We start from the raw sequence: 6,368 nt of genomic DNA on the forward strand, positions 1-6,368 counted from the left end.
ATCTATAGTTCACATCTATAGATCATTTCCCCATACATGAATTCATGATTTGGTGCATAGATTTTATCCTCAATTAGTACATTTTTGCTTCTTAGTTCATAGGTAGTATTTAAAATGCATGTAGAGTTTCTGGATTGCTAAGGTACACATTTTCCTAAGTTAACCTTTAGAAAGTATTTGTTTCATATTGATACGAAGGATTGGTAAATAGCAAGAAGTCTTGCAAATACCTTAGATGAATATGATAAAGTAACTCGAAGTGTTCTAATAATTGCTCCTTCAATTCTCAAATGATCTAGGAAAAGAGAGGCTATTCATGGATATAAGAGAATGCAAAACAAATGCAATTAAATTACTCTAAATATAAATCCATAACAATAAATCAAATAGATATTTGTTTGGTAGACTCACAACAACTAATGAGTAGACAAGAGTTGACCAAATTTGAATTTAGATTTTATAAATTTGTGAGTTTCAGAATCCATGAACTTGGTATCACTCCTATAACCATAGGAATGATCTTGGATAATTAAGTAATGAAATTTGTGTAGAAATAAGCATCTAATCATAGAGAACACATAATATATACAAAATTAGATGGAGTGTCAATAGATGTATGTACATGTGCGTAAATGGGATAAATAAAGGCTAAGACAATAAGTTTAAATTAATATTGAGCGACATACCTGCTGAATTCCACAACAGTACTTGTCGATGAGTTGTACAAATTTGCCAGCACTTAGATATGTCATGGTACCATTTAATTTACCTATATAAATTATTGTATAATGGAATATTTTATTATTATTTAAAATGTATATTTCCAATTTTATTTATTTTTTCTCCTTTTGTTAACAAATTATGCATTATAATGTTTATAAAAAGCATCAATTTTTAAATTTTAGTTTTAGTTTTATTTATTTTTAATTATATTTAGGAGTATGTAAATTTAGTATCTTGTTTATTTATTTTTGTTTTAATTTAGTGTCTTGTTTGTACTATTTTTGTTTTATTTTAGTATCTTTGTTTGTAATATTTTTGTTTATTCAATTTACAAATGTATTTATAAACATATTTAACTAGGATTCTTATTTAATTATACATCTCATATATTCTTCTTTTATATTTTTTAGGTGTAATTGTTATCATGTTTATGTCATGTGGACATAATTAGTAGGGAATTCTTTCTCACAAAATTGAATCCACGTCACTATTTTTTTATTGACTAATTCAAAATTTTGACCATTATGTATCTATTTACACACTTATTTACTTGAAATAAGACCTAGGTTGGCATATTTAAACACATGCTCTAAAACCATAGGATACAAAATAATGGAGTATCAAGGATTCATAATGCATGGTCATTAGAGCATCAAATTCACATTTAGTGAAGGCAAATAACATATATAGTAGTTTGAATCAACATCGCAATGTATAGATACCATATGTCTATTCATTCAATTATTGTGAATAGAAAAATATATGAGTTTAAATAAGGTGAGATGAAACAAAGTAATTCATTCCTTGCTCAACAAGCTTCTAGTTGTACTCATCAACAACATCCTATCTTAAAATAAGCTTATTGTTGGAGGCAAATTAATTTAGCATGTCTACAAAAGCACATGTTAGAATTGTAGATTTAATGATGGATTCATAAAATATTAGCTAGGATCATAATAGTGATTAAATTAGGAGAATAGAACAATTGATTCAATTTTAAATAGTTATTTGTAGGTGTACAGAATCACATAATAGCATCATAATCAAATTCATCCCATGCATCATTCAATCCACCATGTTGAAAGTTATACAAAATACATCTTCCTTCTCTATTGGTTTATAATTTACGTCTTATATTTGTCTTCGTCAATTGTGCTATTTTAGGTCTGGTTTAGAAATAAATTATCATATATGAATTAAAAATAAGGGTTAATTTTCACTACCTAAAACTATTGATGCATATTCAATTTCTCTTATGCCTATTTCTCCTACTAGGTCACCTATTTTTTACATTTCCTTTTGATAGTGTAATGGTACATTATTTATCTCCTAAATTTATGATTAAGCTCTTTTAGGATTTCTCATCCTTAAAGATTTTCATCTATTTTTAATAATACTAAAAACAAATTTCTCAACTATTAATATAGTTGTAGATGATTCCAAAGCTTCTCCACAAGGTGAGTATTTTGGAATTTGTCCATGATCAATCCATAAACAAGTTCGTCTTCTGAGATTTCCATAATAATATTCATAACTTTCAAATTCAGGAGCAAGGAAAGAGACACCTTGGTGGTTTTCATGCGTGGGCAAGAATTCTCGTATATCATCCACTGCTTCATCAGGAGGTCAAAGCTGGTGGTGTATCATCCCACTTGCATCTAAAATATGCAGATTGGGATCACATTCAATGGTGAGCACTATGGTGTGAGCTGGATTTGAATGGGAACTTGGAAATAGAGAAGATTTCTCCAGCTAACTCCTTTTGAATATTTGATAACAAGTTGAGCCCCAACCCAAATTTCTCTTCATTCTTTACTTCTATCATGGCAACTTGTTTGTCAATCAACATATCATGCATCTCAATTTATTTTAGTAGTTCTCCTTGGATCTTGAGTAGAGGTTCAAGCACCGACCTGACCTACATTTAATACTCTACTTCCATCAAAGCGGCCCACCGATCGTCACATATTCCTCCCTACCTCAAGCTGCTTATCATTTCTTCCATCTGGAGCATGCACAAATGGACTTCTTCATCAAGGAGCATCTCTTCTTGCTTGATGGTGGAATCATTGCTTGCATTTGTTTGAACATCTTCCATTTCTTTATCAGCCTCCACTTCAGCATGTGTTCCTTTCCTTGACACAAGGCACATAAATTTTATGTTGACTGAATTGTGTTGATTGTCCTACATCTTAGCTTGGTGAATAGCTTCTCTGCATGATGGACATGTGACTTCGAAATGAGTGGTATTGTGGATCCTACACCAACTCGGGAGCAAGATGCCCTCTACACATAAGTCTTTCTCAATACTTAAGCCTTTCTTAATCATTTCCTTAAACCTCATGAAAAATTTCATTTTCAGCAATTGAAGCTTCGAGTTCCACTTTCATCGGAACAACGGGCTCATGTACTTCTGAAACGAAAACTTTCCCTTTCAAGGCTAATTCCATCCTTGACAAGAATGTTAAACAATGCATCTCATTGTGTCCACCAGTGTTATGAATTCTACAATTATTCCTTGATGCGAATTGAGAAAAACTACGTGGATGTAATTGTGCATTCAGTCTCCACCATAGTTGAAGAATGTCAACTTCTTGATCCATTGAGAAATCTTTTTTTTAATTTTTAACTTTCTATTTTTTTGGATTTTTCTAACATATAAGAGATCTAACATATCTCTGATTCTTCACTTGAAATCTCATGCTAGTTCTAGCCAAATTGAATTTTGCGATCAGACCCTCCTTCTAGCACCAATTTTGTTGGCTATGGAGGAGGGTAAAATTTTTTTTAAAAATGGCTTGAGATAACCTCCGCAAATTTGAAATGAGAGAACCTAGAGCCCGCGTATTCAACCCTCCTTCTAGCACCAATTATGTTGGTTGCGAGAGGAGGGTGAAAAAAGTCCTTAAGATTACTCCTTGCAAATATGAATTGATATGATTTGGAGTTCAGCTGTTCAGGAATTCATCGCGATCAGGCCTTCCTAGTGCCAATTCTGTTGACTAGCATGGAGGAGGGTGAAAAAATATCTTGAGATAACCTCCACAAATTTGAAGTGATAGAATCTAGAGTTCATGGGACCAATCCTCCTTCTAGCGCCAATTCTGTTGCCGTGTTTTTTATGACTACGTCGAACACAAAATAAAGTTGCCTAACGGTCACTTCACTCTCTCTTGACCAAAGTATGATTGCATGCCAAGATTGCAAGAAGTTCAAACAATCGACTCCAAGGTTCCTTCATGCTATGGACGTGACATAGTTGGCTGATGTGTTTGTTGGTAATCCAAGGGGCCTTACATTTGCATCGTTCTTTCACTTCTTTGTTGTGGCTAGAACTCCATCATCGGATATGGCAATTCTACGATGTTGTTGCTTTGAACAGACTAAAATAAATTGAAAGTAAAAGGGAAAGGGTTTGAAGGATCTAAATCTACTCCTAAGGGCAGTGATAACAATGAATAGTGCTTTGGTGGAAAAATTCCAAATAAACCAAGCTCTGCTTCGCCAAGATCAACTATAGCTCTGCAAGAACTGGTGCAATCTTCTGGGGATGCTAGAGGATGTTCAAATCGAGAAAGTACATTTGAATATCCAAAAACGGTGCAATCCAAACTACCATCTACAATCGAGCTTAGCACAAATTTAGGGGGTTCAAGCTAACTTTACACTGCAACTTACAATCAGCAAGATGCAAAAAGTATGAACCATGGAAATTCATCAAACACCATTACATTCTCCATTGAAATCAAAGCACTATACTACTTCTACTCTAAGTGAGGAAGGTGAAACCATGCAAGCTTTGAAAAAATAACTTAAGTGAACACCATCAGAGAACAATGTTTCAATGTTATTATCTCAAAACTTATTGTAACATTTCATACAAGGCTCCCTCCTTTACAAATGAGGGGGTCACCCCTTTATATAGGCCTCAAGTTACATGCAAAACCCTAATTAGGGTTTTCCCTAAAGATTCTCTACTCAAGATGAAACAAGGTGGGAATCTCCAATTAATAACCAATCATGCCCATATATAATTAATTCCATCCCATTACAATTAATTACATTCTAGAAGTGCCCACTATGCAATGAATGTACCTTCATGCAAAAATTGCCCATGATGCCATAAATGCACCATCATCTTCTGAATGTGATGAGTGCATGCAGAAGGAATATGTCATAATGCCATAAATGTGATGGATGCATGTAGAGAGATGCTTCATTAATTCAACGTCCGTTGACTCGGCTGCCACTTGGCAAGAAAACTTTAGAAAGAGAAAACTTCAGGAGAGAAGAATTTGATCCATGAAGATTTTTTCTTGAAGTTTCTCAAACTCTCCTTGCTCTGGAGGAGATTTTCAACAATTCTCCACCATCTCCTATTTTTTAGGAATTTCCACAATTTTAGGGTTTTGGTCTAGGAGAGAGAGAATTCTCTCACATATCCATATCATCAAAAATTTCTAAATTTGGAGGTCATTTGAGCCCTGAAAATGGATTTTTCAAATTTTTCCTTGGGGGGGAAATTTCTTGTTCAGTTCATCCCTAATTCCTTCCTTGCCTTATAAATTTTATCTTCAATTCATCCTTGGGTGTGATTTCTTGTTGTGGAGGAATTCTCCTTTGGAAAGGAATTTGTTCCTTACCCCGAGGAAGGAAATTCTTCATGCCTTAGCCAATTTTCATGATTTCCAAGAGCTATGTCCTGAAGGAAGAAATTTTAAACACTTAGTCAATTTTTTTACCTTTCTAAGAATTCTGTCCTGAAGGAAGGAATTTCTGACACTTAGCCAAATTTTTTCACTTTCTTGGAATTTCTTCTTCTTGGGCGGATTTTCACCCCTGTGGAGTATTCATGAAATTTTTTCATTTATCGTTGCCTCCTCCATTCTGTCGCCCAATCACTTCCTGGGGTGGAATTTTTACTATGTGAAGGATTCATGGAATTATTTGTGAATCCTTGAGACCCTCATTTTGTCTCCCAAGTCCAGAGTTGGGCGGATTTTCACCCCTGTGGAGGATTCATGAACTTTTTTCATTTATCCTTGCCTCCTCCATTCTGGCGCCCAATCATTTCTTGGGGTGGAATTTTCGCTATGTGAAGGATTCATGGAATTTTCTATGAATCCTTGAGACCCTCATTTTGGCACCCAAGTCCACAGTTGGGCAGATTTTCACCCTTGTGGAGGATTCATGAAATTCCAAACATTTCCTGACCTGCCTCATCTAGCGTCCAATCATTTCCTTGGGCGGAATTCTTCATGCATGGAAGATTTTGATGCTTTTCACAAGTTCCAAGCTCTTCATTAGGATATATATATATATGAAATATAACATTTAAGTATAAGTGGCATCTTCAATATGTCTTTTTCCTTTCTTATACTTTAAGTTATATTTCACATATATTGTCAGGATGTTTGAGAGTGGTTTCAGGTCCATAGGAATCATAATGCAAATTCTAGATTTTGGAAGAACTTTAAAGTTTTTAGACTTAGTAAAATTTTAGGTCATTTTCGGATCAGGATGATATTGGTGGATTGATGTGAATTTCTGGACTTGGATGATTTTGCATGCTTTCCTCTTCTGGAATAGGAGTTCCAAACTTAACCATTTTTTGATCCAACTTGTTTTCTTTCTGACTCTTCCGG

This window comes from Cryptomeria japonica, chromosome 5, assembly GCF_030272615.1.
Source record: "Cryptomeria japonica chromosome 5, Sugi_1.0, whole genome shotgun sequence".
Classification (NCBI taxonomy): domain Eukaryota; kingdom Viridiplantae; phylum Streptophyta; class Pinopsida; order Cupressales; family Cupressaceae; genus Cryptomeria; species Cryptomeria japonica.